This window comes from Gigantopelta aegis, chromosome 15 (assembly GCF_016097555.1).
Source record: "Gigantopelta aegis isolate Gae_Host chromosome 15, Gae_host_genome, whole genome shotgun sequence".
NCBI classification, from domain to species: Eukaryota; Metazoa; Mollusca; class Gastropoda; order Neomphalida; family Peltospiridae; genus Gigantopelta; species Gigantopelta aegis.
This window is the reverse complement of record NC_054713.1, coordinates 25,365,680-25,383,638: the sequence shown is the minus strand read 5'-3', so window position 1 is coordinate 25,383,638 and position 17,959 is coordinate 25,365,680. Positions and strand designations below refer to the sequence as shown.

Genomic DNA, 17,959 nt, shown 5'->3' with positions numbered 1-17,959 from the left:
GGAAGCAGACGTAACCAGGTGGTCTTGTGTCATAAACAGTCAGAATGAGTTTACTGTAAGAATAATGTACTTTACTGCAATATGGCGGTTTGGCAGACCATCTGGTCTTTGTTTACTTAAACATAAAGGGTCGGGAGATAAAATGATAAAGCGCTCGCTTGATGCACGGTCGGTGTGGGATCGATCCCCATTGTGCTATTTCTCGTTCCAGCCAGTACACCACGACTGTTATATAAAAGGTCGTGATATGTGCTACCATGTGTGTGGGGAAAGTGCATATAAAAGATTCCTTGCTGAATTAGGAACAATGTAGCATGTGTCCTCTGATGAAGAGTCAGAATTACCAAATGTTTGACATCCAATAGCCGATGATTGATTAATCCATGTGCTCTACTAGTGTCGTTAAACAAAACAAACAAACTTTTTTGTTGTTTACTTAAAAAAAGTAACGTTTAACAACGCCAAGGCATTTTATAAACTACCGCAGTTTTAAACTACACGAAACATCAACTCTCTCTTCTTTGCTGTCTCACGATTTCCAGGACAGTTGATTACAGGTTAGCTGTTAATGGTTGTTGAGAGAGAAGTCGGTCGCATTACACCCACTCTGCCATTAAAACTCGCTATGGGTGGAAGCCGGCAAGGGCATGCGAACTATGGACTTAGTGGCATCAAGTACAAGAGGCTGGAAGCGAACAATGTTTAATATGTACTTTTCTACACAGGACGTAACTCTCGCCGTGGCTGTGGGAATACCAGTTGTGAATTACTGGTTGGTAATTACAGAAATATAACGCTGGTAATCCAACCAGACAGAATGTAGTCAGCACTAATATAAAAGGAAATTGTATTTAAACATTTCGTTATCTCTTCCTCAATTATCAAAGATCAGTGACATATTTGTGGATTGCTTTGACCTATATGTTGTCGGGAATATTCCCCAAATGTCCAGTTCAGTTATACGAGTAACGAGATAAACAGCACGATGCACGATTGTGCAAATGTGTGGCATTCTAACAACGAACGAACATTTATCTGGTACAGCTAACATCTATACATAGTAGAAGTATTTTACAATACAAATACGTAAGTTTTAATTCCAGAACTTGGACAACTCATCCCAGAGGGTCTACAGACTGTTATTAACAGCTAACTCGATAGCTCTCCAAGGCAGTTAAGTGCTATCTTCAAACCTAGAGGAGCAATTAGTGTCTTTGTTGATTTCAGAGAGCCGCAGAATTGAAGAACCAATTGATTTACGGCCATCCTTGTCTACTCGTAAACGAATGAGTTAGTACATGTCAAATGTGATGTCACAACCACTAAATTGCCCACTATTCAATTCTTTATTTCAACTAGTACTATTATGTTTGTAAGTCGCTGTATGAACTCTTAGCCTTTTGTTCGCCCATGAAAATCCGCGCCTACATATGATTGATCGCCCTCGGTGGACATGGCTTGCCACGTCCCAGCTAATGGTATATCAAAGAACGGGGAATGTAGTGCCCCAAGTGGGGAAGTATATATAAAATTCATTGCTGCTAATCAGTAGAAACAATTGATGTGGTTGTTACATTTTGTAATGTTAGGAATTTGGAATGTTTGTTTTACAACATGCGGCACATTTTAAAATATTGCGCTAATATATTACTTCACAACTGACCACGAGAGAGAGAGAGAGAGAGAGAGAGAGAGAGAGAGAGAGAGAGAGAGAGAGAGAGAGAGAGAGAGAGAGAGAGAGAGAGACAGACAGACAGATAGACAGAGGTACATATAGTAGATCTCTCCATGAAAACGGTCGAGGGGAGTGCTTAATTGCTCTTCTGATTGAGAACATGGGAAGCCTCTGTAATCAAATAGATACATTTTCTCCAACTCTCTTATTATACAATTTGTCACCAACCAGGTTGGATATTATAACGACGGAATTGCCAGGAAATCTGTGGGTGGCCCATAAGTATCACCAAAGCAATGCTAATGGAAATCCGTCTGTGTTTATTATCGTGGCTGATGGGGTCATCAAGCTACACACAGTTAGGCAGCGTGACTGGTATTTGGCATTGTGTGCCAATAGGTCACCAAAAGTAAGATGTACTCTTAGCTTTCGATCCTATAGTTTTGGTGGACATTGTTTGACACGGTGGTAAAATTAGTTGATAACTGTGTTGTATTTGACTATTTGCTTATATATTTTAATTTAAGCATTTGTTTATCTCGGCGAGAAAGTCAAAATAATATTTGTGACTGTAAATCCAGCATTAACGTCCGTAACTGATCAAATACAACATAGTTATTCCCATTCTAATTCAATAAAGCCAATAAAAAGTGCTTTAGTTTAAATTATCATGGAAAGAACGGAGCGTTAACAAAAACCTGTCCACTACTTATTTGAAGTAATTCGCCAAGTAGATTAAATTATACGTGTTTACGTGTAATACAACTGTTGCTCCTAGTTTCTTATCTTTTTTGTATTTAGTTGTTTTAATAATGTCATTATTAACGATTTTACTTATTCCGAATGTTCATCGCGACAACTGGTGCTCAATAACAAAGATTCATAGTTGCCGTCATTTGCTTTGAAAGTCGTGTCAGCGTCACACATGCCATATCACACAAACGTTTATAAACAACATTTACGTCAAAAATTCTGAAAAGTTTCGACGATGAAATTTTAAAAGTAAATGTAAGCCTGCGTCCAAGTAAAGACCGAGAAGTGGCGTATGGATATGCAAACAGGAACTTGTGGAATCCCCCAAATTTCCGACACGTTAATTCTGGTTTTAGTGTCTCAAATTAGCCACTTGTCGTGATTAGCCAATCAAATTGCGCGTTACATGCAGATTGAATTATAAGTTTGCTTTGATACGTACGAACAGGCTTGGATTTTCTACAAGATCTGTAATAACTTCATTCGTGCGTTTAATATGAAAAAGGGTCACGGATATAGAGTTTTTCTCATTTCGTGGTGAAGCCAATTGGAATTTTTCTCCTTTATAGACGTCAGGAGAACTATTTAGTTTGACACACGATCAATACCGATTTGGGACCTTGTATCACAAAAGTAATAATTTTCATTATATATCTGCCCGACGTTTCTTGTGTCACAAAACAATATTCTGTGCATAACTGTTGTCTCGCGGGATCAGCAAGGTTTTCTCACGAACAAGATATTTCTCGTGGAGATAACCGTGTGTTTTGCGGGTATAAATAAGGAAGTAAATGTTTTATTTAACGACGCACTCAATACATTTTATTTACGGTTATATGGCGAGAGAAAACCCGCTGTCGCCACTTCATAGGCTACTCTTTTCGATTAGCAGCAAGGGATCTTTTATATATCCCAAAAACAGGATAGTACATAACACGGCTTTTTGTTTACACCAGTTGTGGAACACTGGCTGGAACGAGAAATATCCCAATGGGTCCACCGACGGGGATCGATCCTACACCGACAGCGCATCTAGTGAACGCTTTACCACTGGGCTACGTCCCGACCCTGGGTAAAAATAAATACAGTTTTACTTTGACTTTTTAAATACTCCCCCCACGTGCTTAACTCTTCCGACGGAAGAGGTTAATTTGTGTACCGCACGGCGAAAATTACGTAACTTGTCTCTTCGTGAAGCAAATCAAACGAAACGTCGAGCGTAATATACTTTATTTTCGGACTCATTATTAAGACACGAATAGCCACATTGTTTTTTTTACGACGATATCACTTTCTACATGATATAACCCTTTTACTTCTTACTAATGCGAAATACACACAACTATAGTTTTAATAAAAACGCGCTTTAGCTATCAATAGATACCGTCAACTGTTTATGTAAACTACATACAAAAATGCTAAAAGTTTAACACTAATTGTTGTAGACCTCTTAATGTTGTTCTTTTACTGTGGGTTCTTTTTTTTCAAAGTTACAAATTTGGTAGTGTCAAGGATGGGTCCTGATATATCTAACTTATAGTTATGTTATGTTAGACAATGTACATAATATATAAATTTACAAATATATACATGTATGTATGTATGTGCGTGTCTTTGTGTGTGTGTGTGTGTGTGTGTGTGTGTGGTGTGTGTGTGCTAACGGAATAAAGTAAGTGTGCATAATATAAAGTGTCATAAAATTACACATTTTCTGAAATTACAAAAAGAAGAAGAAGCAAAACATATTTATCAAGACATTCTCTTTCATGATTTGGTCATGATACACCCATGGCACGTGCATTTCATGCAGGGTGCACATTTGTGTTATGCGTGTTTGGGCCGCATGATATTCACATACGTTGCTTTTGAAAGTGAAAAAACACAATGGTTGTTTAACCATTTACTACTCAGAAAAACCCCACTTTTGTTTAACGGAATACGAAGGTGACGTCATGCCACGGCTTTCCGAAAACCAACGTCTTCGCGCCGTGGGTATGCTGCAAACAGGAATGGCGCAAAACGAAGTTGCGCGATGTTTTTGTGTACACCGAAACACGGTAATCTCTTTATGGAGACGTTATCAACAACAGGGCAACACTCGGGACTTGCCACGGGCCAATCAACACGATAACTGAACTGAACTGAACTGAACATTTATTTCTCTCAGGCCGTAATCCACGGCATATGAGGAACAATATATAATACAACAATTCACACTTTTTAACAAGATGACAGAGTAAAACTATTCACATAAGTATATCTACATAAAACGAACATGGGAATATAATTATAAATAATTGGTTTGGGTTTGCATACACAATAATAATACAATAAAGCTATGAGCCGGAGGGCTTGAAAGTATTCATAATATGTTTACAAAATATTGCAAGTTTTCGGAGGACACCAGTTTTTTTACAATTAAATAATTCGTGAAATTTATATGTGTTTGGTTTGGATCGATAATATTTCGGTATATATTGAAGTCTGAATTGGTTGAAATATGGGCATGTAAAAATATAATGGAATTCATCTCCGATGTCGTTAGTGTTGCATAAAAAACACAATCTATCATGTAATGGTTTACGTATCCATCTACCTGTCTCTATTGGAAGATTGTGGTTTGATACTCTAAAACGTAACAATGGGCACCAATGTTTTTTTCTAATAAATTTAAATAATTTTCGAATGCTATACTGCTTTTAAATATTTTGTAACAAGATGCTTTCGATGAAGTGTCAATATGACTGTACCATGTTTGCAAAAATTGATCTATGAGTTTTGTTGAAATAAACATTTTCAACAATGAAGCACTATTAATACGCTCACAATGTGACCACCATATGTATGTGCAACCAATATTATCTAAAATTGATTTTATAAAAGCTATCCATTTGTGATCATAAAAATGTGTATTATAATCATTCAATAACATTCTGTACACTAATAATGATAGCTTGGACTGCTTCCCAGTAATCATCCTAAACCAAAATCCTATCATTCTTATTTTTACTGTTATATCTACCGGGAAGCATCCAAGTTCTCCGTACAACATATATAATGGGGTGGATTTTCTAACAGGCAATAATAACTTTAAATATTTGCTATACAATTTTTCTATGCAGGACAGACTTTCAAAACCCCAAATTTCACATCCGTATAAAGCAATAGGTAAAACCATACAATCGAATAATTTAAGTTGGCATTGAATGGAAAGATGGCAACGTTTTCCTTGTCTAAGTGTAAAATACATAGCTTTTTGAGCTTGATCATATTGATGTTTTCGAGCATTAGTGAATTTATTGGATTTATGAAATATAATTCCAAGATATTTGTATATTTCTACATTATCTAGATTTGTGTTTCCTAAATGGAACCTTTTGGAATAATCTTTTTTATTACCACTGAAAATTAGCACTTTAGTTTTTTTACAATTTACATTTAGTTTCCATTTTGTACAATAAGAGTCGAAAATATTTAATAAATTCTGCATGTCGTCATAATTTTCGGCAAAGAGCGCTGTGTCATCAGCATATAGTAACACAAAAAGAACGATATTTGTATACAAAGTGGAATCTGTGAATAAGTTATCTATGCGGATGCCATTACAATCATTAGTTTTAAACGTATCCTCTAAATCATTGAGAAACATGGAGAATAATAGGGGCGATAAATTTTCTCCCTGTCTAACACCCATGGAACATTGAAAATAATCCGACATTGTGTTATGTGCACTAATGCATGACTTAATGTTCTGATACATGCTATATATTACTTTAAAACATTTACCATTAATACCATTTTGTATTAGTTTTCCCCAAAGTCCTGTTCTCCATACTGAGTCGAATGCCTTGCTAAAATCTATAAAAGTACAATACAGTTTTTTCTTCCGTGCTTTTAGCAATTCGATGAGTCCATATAATGTAAAAATATGATCGTTCGTCGAGTACTCCTTCCTGAATCCGGCTTGAACTTCAGATAACAAATCATTAGTTTCTAAATATAATTTCAGTCTATTATTTAAAACAGCTGTAAACAGTTTCCCGAGACAACTAAGTAAAGTAATAGGTCTATAATTTTCTGGAACAGTTCTATCGCCACATTTATAGATCGGTTTGATTATGCCAACTAGCCACGAATCAGGAAAGATGCCATGTTCAAACACTAAATTAAAGAGCTTAACATACACAGGGACCATACAGCCGATAGTTTGCTTAATATACTCGTTGATTATTTGGTCTATTCCGCAGGCTTTATTGTTTTTTAGATTTTTAACAACGGCGAGTATTTCTTCTTGTAATATTGATTCATTTAGCATGGTAGTGTCCTCAAAATCTATATTAAAACTTGGATCTTTTTCTTCTGTTGTGTTGTCATCACTGCTGTTTATATTTTTAAAGTAATCGTACAGAGTGTCTAAAGGGGGGAGAGTAGGGTCTTGTTTTTCTTTTAACAGTTTCCAAAAGGCGTGGGTATCATGTTGACTAAGTTCTGTGAGTCTTTGTTCTGTCTTCCAATTGTGTTTGTTAACATATTTCCGTATTACATTTCTGTAGCTTTTACTGGCATTCAAAAGTCGTTGCTTATTATCAGGTGTTTTTCGTTGTTTGTATGCTGATCTCGCTTCTGTATACTTTCTTCTTAGTGTTCTGCAATGATTGCCAAACCATGCTTTGTTACGGGTATTTTCACGCTTGTGTCTGGCTCTGACGCGGGCTTGCGTGTAACCGAAAGTGTCGGCTGCGGTGTCAACAAATAGGGTCCCAATACGCTCCACTGCACCATTCAGCTTTTCTTTCGAGAAGTGTTCACACAGTTCATTTAATATTACGTTTATGTCGTTGACTGTTTCTTTGTTTATATTTTCACTATAGTGTTTAGCCTCTTTAGTATTCCATTTCCTTGGGGTGAGTTCATTATTAATGACGGCGTGGTGTTTACCACTAGCTGTATGGATATTCAGTCGCATTGTTAATGGATTGTGAATGTCCGAGAATAGTGGTTCGAATTCGTTGACCTTGAATTTAAGAATTATTTCCAAAACTGTGAATGAGGCTATGGCATAATCTATTACACTCGATCCTTTGCAAGTAGGTTGTCCTATACCCCGATCTTCGCCGACTCTTCCGTTCACTAAATACAAATTACTATTTTTACAAAGATCAATTAGTTTATATCCGTGACCGTTAGGTCTACTGGTATCTTGACTCGCTCTTTGTAATGGAATGCCAATATTTAATAAGTTGTTAGGTTCATTCATAAAATCGGAGATATCAGAAATGAGTGTGTTATTAGTATGTTCACCATCACAACTCACATAATCTACAAGCAAACTCGTTTTAGCATTAAAATCGCCGATCAAAAGAACATTATTTCCACTTAAGAGTTTCTCGTTCACTTCGTCTTGTATTGTGTTAAACGTATCATGGTTAAAATAGGGCGAGCCTACTGGGGGTATATATACAATTCCAATAACAGTGCTTAATACATCTCCCTGTGAAATAGCGTTAGAAAGAGTAAACCATAATACATATTGGGATACAGTTTTATGAATATGTACTTGATCTGTGAGCTTATTTTTAATTGCCAGGCATATGCCCCCTGATCTTACATTGGATTCAATATTTCTATTATTAGTAAAAATTGTATAACCTGGTATTTCTACGTGATCAATATCGTTAAGTTTAGTTTCAACTAAACATATTAAATCATACTGATTGATAAAATCTATAAATTCTGGAATATCCAGTCTGCTGTTGAGACCACACACATTTAAATATACAATATTTAGATAACCATATTCGGCTGGTGCATCTGCGAAATCGGTTCCAAACTGCCAGTTTAACAGCTCGGACAATTCCTGGGTTAACACCAATTAGTGCTAGGACCGTACGGGATCGATTAACGACCAGCGATACGCCTACTTTTACTTCCACGTCATCTAACGTTTCAGGTTTCATCTGGACAGCTGATAAGCATGCAAGGTCTACAGACGTCAAGGGGAACGTTTTGTCGACGCTTGCGTTATTCAACATCACCAGTTTGAGTCTTAAAGTTGAATTCTCAAAACATTTATAACACGGATTACCAAACATCATGTTGTTATTTGCTAAACTAAAAAAATATATACCACTGTTAATGGGAATGAATGTTTAACGACACCCCAGCACAAAAAACACATCGGCTATTGGGCGTCAAACTATGGTAATGCAAATAAATAAAGTGATGATTAACATCAATATAAAAATTCGAGATTTAAATAAAAACAGTGTAAAGAACTGTGCAAAAATACAAATATCACAGATAGATACTGACTTTTATTCAAAATTTCAATTATATCAATTGTGCTGTATTGGCCATTCTCAAAAAGAATGTTACACCCCTGCACCACGGTGAGGATACAGCACGCGCAGGGGCCACTGTTAATGATGCACAGTTACTTTTTTCCCGTCTATATATATATATATATATATATATATATATATAATTTATACACTAGCAGTAATGAAAAACATAAAGATTTCTCGGGTCAACAGTGAAGAAAGAAGAAACCTAGAAGGAAAGAGAAACTGAATGTACAGATTAACTTTCCAAATAGAGAATATTACATTGTCCAAGAAATATTGATAGTAAAGCCAAAATACCTTTCATCCTTATTGAATTTTAAAAATTAATTTCTATCAGGTGAGTTGTGATTCTAATAAATTATATAATTGAACATTTACTAGTTTTTGCTAATCCTAAATACACCCGTTAAAAAGGAGCAAAAACAAAACCCCACAAGGACATACCCTAGTTTTTAAACACTAAGGCATATTTCTTTTTACTATTAAATCCGTTTTTGATAACTGAAATCGTATTTTACTTATATTTTATTGTTTAGATTAACTATTTTCGTGCATTCTAAGTGTTTTTGGTCCTGGTGTTTTTAATATCACAAAATGCATTTCTCATATTTAAAAAAACGCACATAATAGTTACGACGTCGAGTTTTAGTCTATTTTGAGAGGATATTTCACCATTTCAAAGTAACAGACTCATGTTTCACTCAATTGTAACTTTATCCAAATATGTTACAGGTTAAACTTTGTAGATTAACTAAACTTAGTGTTCATTTTCACGGTTGAAACTAGGGTCTGTCCCTTTAAGATGCGACGTCATCAGAAACATTTTATAGGTAGTACTATAATAATAACTTCCAGCTGGGTCAAAGTTCGAGGTACACCTAACGTGTGATAGAGAAGTGAACACCACAAGTCCTGTGATTGGTGATAAATGTGTGTGTGTTGGTTGTATAAAACAGTTTCATCTGGGCAAAAAATGTATGCAATTTTATTTCATCTAGTACCACTGTGTCAAGGACAATTCTTAAAACTAGTTACCTTGCCCATCCTATTGAAATACAATATTAACAGAATAAGCCTACACAATGACAAAATCTAGAGAACAAAAAATTCCTCATCTATATTACAATGTATTTTGCATATTTCATGCGGTTTTCGTTCCGTGAAATAATGTTCAAGATATTACTCATGATCAATACCAATAGGAGTCCTTTTTTTAAATCAAAAATTATATTTCACAACCTTTTTTGTGACGGCGAAACAACAAATATTCTGCTCGTGAGTTCATCAAGGGTTTCTGTTGATGCAAGGTATTAAATTGTCTTGTGGAAATAACAGTAAAATTCTACTTGACCTATTAAATGTTCCTTGCGGGGGAAAAAACTGGACTTTTATATGTTCTCCCGTGCTTAGCGATTTCCGATAGAAAGCTTCATTTCGTGCGGATATTTCTGAACATTGCACAGCGAGCATTATGCAACTTCTCTCTCCGTGAAAGAAATCAAATGAAATGTCAAGCGTCACATTACACCAGAGTGCATATCTGTTTTACGTTCATTGCGTTTGAACGTGAACTAGACTGTAAATACAAAATTTAAAGTAAACCTAGGAATGACGCTTCTCAGGAAGAAAACAAACGTTCATATCTGTTCTCAGAGAAGGAAAAGTAAGTCAATCTAATTAGAATTAGCTCCACTGATTAATTACTATTACCTGTGGATCTAACAGCACCCCGTTGGAGCTCATGCCCAGTTGACCTTTCATTCGACCAATCAAAACCTTACTTGCAAAATCATGCTAGTGGTTTGAAAAGAATTTGAAAACATTCGGGATTATGCCGAGGGTATACGAAATGATTCGGGTGAATTACGAAGTATGCCTGAAACTAATTTTAATATTAAATGTTATATAAAATTCGTTTCAAGACGAAAAAAAAAAACAACAACGTGATGGTATAGCCATAAAATCTGTTTATACTAGTATACAATGCAGAGTTTATTACTGCACTTTCGCCCCTGTTTTTTAATGCTTAATTAGACCAACAAGTTCGCCTATTGCATAAATAGTCTCACCCGATATTTTTAAAATTTGTATGCTCCCGAATAACGCTATAAAAGGCGAAGTGTAATTGGTCGATATTTAAATTGTTATTTATAGATGGAATGTCACCTGGACATGGGAGTCCACGAAATGCTGTTAGATCTACTGGTAGACCAGTAGAGCTAATTTTAATCAGATTGAAAAGTAAGTCGTCTTCACAGATTAAAGGGAGGTAACCTCAAAACTCTTATATTTCAAAAGAGCCGTTCAACTTTAAATGAGGAGCGGAGCAATAGAAACCAACTTAGGATCGATTCAAATAAAGATACTGGAATTGACTATTGTATTACGTCCGAGAATGGGAATCGCTATCACTTAGAAAACAAACATGAACACTACTGCAATAACTGCTGATCTAAACAGTAGGAGCTGATACAAGTGGAGGTAGACCCTTCTCTCTCACAATTCTCACGAATATCCAGTTGTTAAAAATAGCCTCACTTGATATGTTTAATGTCTCTTTGATTACAAACTGCCTTTGCGATCTTTCAACATCTTACCTTTTTCTACGAAAAATCTTTCGTCTGACGTCACATATCGCCATCAGCTTCTAAAAATTCATTTACATTATTTTTTATTGCAGGAAACACAATAAAGATGATTTCCTTATGTACCTCAGTTTAGAAAAAAACCCACCCCCAAAGTTATGACCAATAAATGACACGTTAAAGTTTTTTTGTTTAACGACACCACTGGAGCACATTGGTTTATTAATATACGGCTATTGTATGTCAAACAGTTGGTAATTCTGACTCGAAAGTCATCAGAGGAAACCCGTTACATTTTTCCTAATGCAGCAAGGGATATTTTATATGCACTTTCCCACAGACAGGAAAACACATACCACGGTATTTGACCAGTTGTGGTGCACTGGTAGGAACGAGAAAAAATCCAATCAGTTGAATGGATCCACCGAGGTGGTTCGATCCTGCGACGCAAGCACATCAAGCGAGCACTCAGCCGACTGAGCTAAGTCCCGCCCCAATACGTGATAAGACAACACATTTATTCAGTTATTGAGGCCACACGACAAAGATCACTACTTTTAAAACGAATGAATCGTACGCTACTTGCGTACAAATTACAATACAGATTCAATTTCAACTCAATAAACTGAATTTATCTCTAGAAGGACTTACTATAAAATATGAAATATTTCCTGCTTGGACCATAATATGGACACACCAAACGAAAACGATATTAATTTTCAACTTGACTCAGATTACATTTTGTACAGATAGTCTTATTTCTTGCTGTAACTGAATTATATCTGCTGTTCTGTCGCCGAGTGTCATTTCTGGGAAACATGTTGCATACTAAAAATTGGCTTTTAAAAATATTAAGCCACTTGATTCCGTGTTCCTAGGGAAACTGAAAGGATAGCCCGCCATCTGCGCATTAGCAATCAGTGTGTTGGAGAAATGTGCAAAATGTGTGTGTGTGTGTGTGTGGTGGTGGTGGTGGGGGGTGGGGGGCACACACACAAACTACCGCTGCTGCTACAAAGTGTGTGTGTGTGGGGGGGGGGGCACAAGTCCCTTGCCCCCTCCCCCCGTTTCCTACACCAGTGGATAATCTTTAAAAGGTTTTTTTATTTGTTTATTTAAAAAGGGGGGGAAAAACCTAAAGATAAAAAAAAGTAGAAAGAAAGGAAATGAAAGGAAAAGAAAGAAGTGTTTTATTTAACGACGCACTCAACACATTTTATTTACGGTTATACGGCGTCAGACCACACAGATTTTGAGAGGAAACCCGCTGTCGCCACTACATGGGCTACTCTTCCGACTGGCAGCAAGGGATCTTTTATTTGCGCTTCCCACAGGCAGGATAGCACAAACCATGGCCTTTGTTGAACCAGTTATGGATCACTGGTCGGTACAAGTGGTTTACACCTACCCATTGAGCCTTGCGGAGCACTCACTCTAGGTTTGGAGTCGGTATCTGGATTAAAAATCCCATGCCTCGACTGGGACCCGAACCCAGTACCTACCAACCTGTAGACCGATGGCCAGCCACGACGCCACCGAGGCTGGTAAAATGAAAGGAAGGAAACTAAATTAATATAAAATAAAATACGGTACGTGTTCAATATTAATTTGTCTGAATAAAGGCAACATACGCTTCTTAAACAATTACGTTTCGGATCAGGAAATATTGATGAGTAATCGATGTTTCGGCTATTACCGTAAAGCTTACGCTAAGTACGTTATTGAAGCAAAACCGAGATTCGACGAAGAAAAATTAACTCATTTCATTGCGTATTTACACCGGTTATTCGACACATAGTTCTATTTTTATTCATTGTACAATACGGTTTAATAATGCATCAAATGTTTTAAAGAATCAAGTAAAATAATACTTTATGTTTACACTTCACCTGCTGTTGTTTAACCTTTTTCAGAGGAGTATAGTTTGGAGTGAATGTAGTCGCCACCACAAACGTAGTTTAATGTAATTATTAATGTTTATGCATCGTCGTATTCTACATATACAAATATCCTCCTCGCCTAGATTGCAATGAATATTCTATAACCAAAATAATATATATATTTTAATATTATGTATATAATCACAACTCTAGAAATTGAATTTATTGGATTTCATTTTTTTTTTTTTAGAAGCGGGACAATGGTAAAGCGTTCGCTTGATGCGCGGTCGGTCTAGGATCGATCCCCTTTGGTTGTACCATTGGGCTATATCTCGTTCCAGCCAGTGCTCCACAATTGGTTTAACAGGGGCCGTGGTATGTGATATCCCGTCTGTGGGATGGTGCATATAAAAGATCCCTTGCTGTTAATCGGAAAGAGTAGCCCATGACGTGGCGACAGCGGGTTTCCTCCCTCAATATCTGTGTGGTCCTTAACCATATATCTGACGCCATATAACCTTAAATAAAATGTGTTGAGTGTGTCGTTAAATAAAACATTTCTTTCTTTCATTTTTTGTTTTGTACTCATTTCTTCTTTGTTGCTCTTTATTTCTTGGTTTGTCTGGAGGTTTTTGTTTTTTTGAAACTCACATAATACCAAACTATAACACAGATATAAATACTACAACCCTACTCCCAGTGTATTAACTGTCGAAAGTGAAACTTTGCATGGCTCATGTTCGACATAACATATTTTTGACACAGATGAAATAAAATTGCTTTCATATTTATTGCGAAAATAATTTATTTTTGTTTTTGACAAGAAACGCTTTCATGGTTATCAGCAATGGCAAGACTGGTAGCGTTAACTGCATTATCAAAGTTGGGTGCACCTCCGACGGTTGTGTTTAGTACAGTAGTACTACCTATACATATAGCTATGAAGACAGTTTAAGAATACAGAGAACACGAAGAACGAAGTATAGCTGTGAAGAAAGCTGTGAGAATACAGAGAACACGAAGAACGAAGTATAGCTGTGAAGAAAGCTGTGAGAATACAGAGAACACGAAGAACGAAGTATAGCTGTGAAGAAAGCTGTGAGAATACAGAGAACACGAAGAACGAAGTATAGCTGTGAAGAAAGCTGTGAGAATACAGAGAACACGAAGAACGAAGTATAGCTGTGAAGAAAGCTGTGAGAATACAGAGAACACGAAGAACGAAGTATAGCTGTGAAGAAAGCTGTGAGAATACAGAGAACACGAAGAGCGAAGTATAACTGTGCAGAAAGCTGTGAGAATACAGAACACGAAGAGCGAAGTATAGCTGTGAAGAAAGCTGTAAGAATACAGAGAACACGAAGAACGAAGTATAGCTGTGAAGAAAGCTGTGAGAATACAGAGAACACGAAGAACGAAGTATAGCTGTGAAGAAAGCTGTGAGAATACAGAGAACACGAAGAACGAAGTATAGCTGTGAGGAAAGCTGTGAGAATACAGAGAACACGAAGAACGAAGTATAGCTGCGAAGAAAGCTGTGAGAATACAGAGAACACGAAGAACGAAGTATAGCTGTGAAGAAAGCTGTGAGAATACAGGGCATAGCACGGACATGAAGACCACACCCAGTTTGAAGGTGTCACTTTGTAACACGTGTATGTGACAATGGCAAAGAAGTAAAAGAAAATAACTAGACAGCCAGAGCTTGGACACCTTTGTCCGTCTTTGTCAACGTTTTGGACCAACTTATGTTTTCGGTGGGAAAAAATGGGCCAATAATTGTAAATGCTATTGTCAAATGTGATGCAAATCCATAACCCAAAATAAAACAAACAAACAAACAACAACAACAACAACAACACACACACAACAACAACACACACACACACAACAACAACAACAACAACACACACACACACACACACACAAATACGCGAAAAAACAAAAACACCCGAAAAACCACAATGAAAAGAATGACAAAACATTTAGTGTTTAATAATGATTTTATTGATACCATTCGAACAACATAAAAGCAAATGAAATCTCCTTTTCGGTTTTGATGACATGGTTGGAGATTGTGGGGCAACCTTTTGGAATCCATTGTGAGACATTTATTTCACATTAAAACGGAAATTGGTGGACATGTTTCTCGGTAACTTATTTGTAGCGTACGTGTTGCGGTAATTAATCGTTAATATTTCTGAACCCGATACGTACTAGTCACGGAGCATCTATTGCATACGTCATGTTTGCACGCACAATACACCAACATACGTGCAACCCTCAGACATTTTATTCATGCCCCAAACAAGTAAAAAGCATTGCACTAATACTTAAACGGAAAATGACGTTTGACATTTTATACGATGTTGGGATTTGATTACAAAATAGCCTGACTAATAAGATACTCGCTGATTACAACGGTTAGGTAAATCACTGTAGATGGACATTTGGGGTAAATGGGTTGAACACTTCCGATAAAAGTATACCTATAATGAAATATTATGGTCCAACATGTTCATCCATATTTGAAAATAATGGATCGTTGTGTGCTACACTTACAAGACACTGATTTGTGGCAAGAAGTAATTTATCATTAACATGTGTAAGGCTACCAGTTCAATGTCCAACCGCATTAGCACAAGAGATAATTAAATGATTACAAATAATAAACACTAAGAGCGAAACCATTCATAACAAACCGAGGGAGACTCATTTCATTAAAAAAAATTCAGGTTATATTCAATTGTTCAATATTGAGGATATCTACAAGTTCGTCAAGCATAGGCATATGGGCTCCCATTTTTGAAGGGTGGGGTGGGGAGAATAGGTGGTGGGGATGGCTGGGGTGTGTGGGGGCAGGCTGGTTTTTTCCCGAATTAAAAAAAAATGCCCGAATCTGGACAACAACACTTAGTCATATTAGCATTACAGCTAAACAACTATATAGGATTGCAAACGAATCACTACGCATTTTACCTGGATTACAACTAATTCTGAGGGTAGAATGATTGAAATGGTGTCAGCTCGGGAAGTAGAACATCCTATTTTGGGTAGTACCGGTAAGCCGAATAATAAATGTCCCGGGGAGTAGAAGGGTCTAATTGATTTGCAAGTTCTTCATTGCTGTATGAGCAGTGTGGTTTTTAACAACGAAATGAAGAAGCGTATTCGCATAGGATTACCAAAATGGGTGCCCGCACGCCTATGGAACTTGCTTTTTTGTTTGTTTGTTTGTATGTTTCTTTTGGGTTGTTTGGGGTGTTTTTTAAATTGGGGGTGGGGAGGGATTTTAAAATTACCGTTCGGGGTATCATTTGTGCTTGTGCGTGTTTTATTTTCTTTTGTTGTTATTTCATTTAATTTGCTCGTATTCGGCTCTACTATTTCTAACTGCAACAAATTCGGTGTAAAAAAAGAAGCCCTTTTTGAATGCAAAATGTGGGTGTTTAACAGCTCAGCTACAATATATTGTTCTATATCTGCCATGGAACAAATGTTCGAACAACCGCTGCACAGAGAAACAACCTTATTCAATGTTAGAGGAGGATGCTAGTGAAGAGGCTGAATACATGACATACTAAGTTCATTTGCTGATAGTCGATCATTTGAAGTAGAACATCTTTCATTTAAAATCTACTGTCAGGTCATTGACCATTGGGTCATTGATCATTTGGTCATTGATCATTTTGGTCATTGATCAATGGGTGGTGTATTTTCAAAATAAAATATTTTTTATTGGACAGCAATCCTTTTGTCGTTATTGGAATTCTGTGAATATATGGCTACTAAGGTAATTTGCTGATGGTCGATCATTTGCAGGTATAGTCGAAAACAAGTGTTTTTCCATTAGTAGCAAGGGATATTTTATATACACCATCCCACAGACAGGATGACACATACCACAGTCTTTGTATACCATTCGTGATGCACTGGCTGGAACGAGAAATAGTCCAATTAGCCCACCGATGGGGATCGATCCCAGATCAACCGCGCATCATGCGAGCACTTTACCACTGGGCTTCGTCCCGCACCAGGTATAGTGGAAGCATACTAGTATACTAGTAATGTTATGGTGAGAAATGTTGGCGTCGCACTATAACACAGTGTGTGACATAAATGCGATGATAAAGTATACTGAGTATAATAATTATATAGAGATATAAAATGGAAAAGATAAAAATAGAAACATCAGTCACTTGTGATTTGTGTGCCTATGCCCATTTATCCAAACAACGTTGGTATTGTGAACTACTTTGGTCCACGTCAAGCAATTTTATATGTATAGAGATATGAGTTTAGAAAGAAAAAAAATATTTACCATTAAAACTTAGCAGTTGGGTTTCAAAATGATTGTTTTAGGTGATGCCAAACATATACAGTGGTAATTTTTTTGTTTTTGCGGCCATTTTAGAATCTTATTAGAAAGTGAATGCGAGAATTGAGATCCTTGTCCCACAGAAAACTCTGTATTTGAAGTATAATTTATTGTTTGGGAAAAATATATAGAATGTAAGATATTGTCACTTCTTACTCTTGGAGGTCGTTATAAATTAATTTCATGACCTATAAGATTAAATCACAAACGCAAAAATATTTTCCTGGTTGATAAATTGTGATTTTCTTGTTCTGTCTACTACAGTTGCGGCCGTCTTGGATTAAAATAATGTTCCAATGCCTTAATTAGCTGGGAATGGTTCAAAATGAATTCCTGGTGAATGG

The 17,959-nt window shown here is 36.5% G+C and overlaps 1 protein-coding gene across 1 annotated transcript in view; it reads right to left on the bottom strand.

The window, feature by feature from the left end:
• LOC121390075 (neuropeptide FF receptor 1-like) overlaps nucleotides 1–17,959 on the bottom strand; it is a 72,137-nt gene that overhangs the window by 3,666 nt on the left and 50,512 nt on the right. The gene's annotated exons all lie outside the window — the stretch shown is intronic.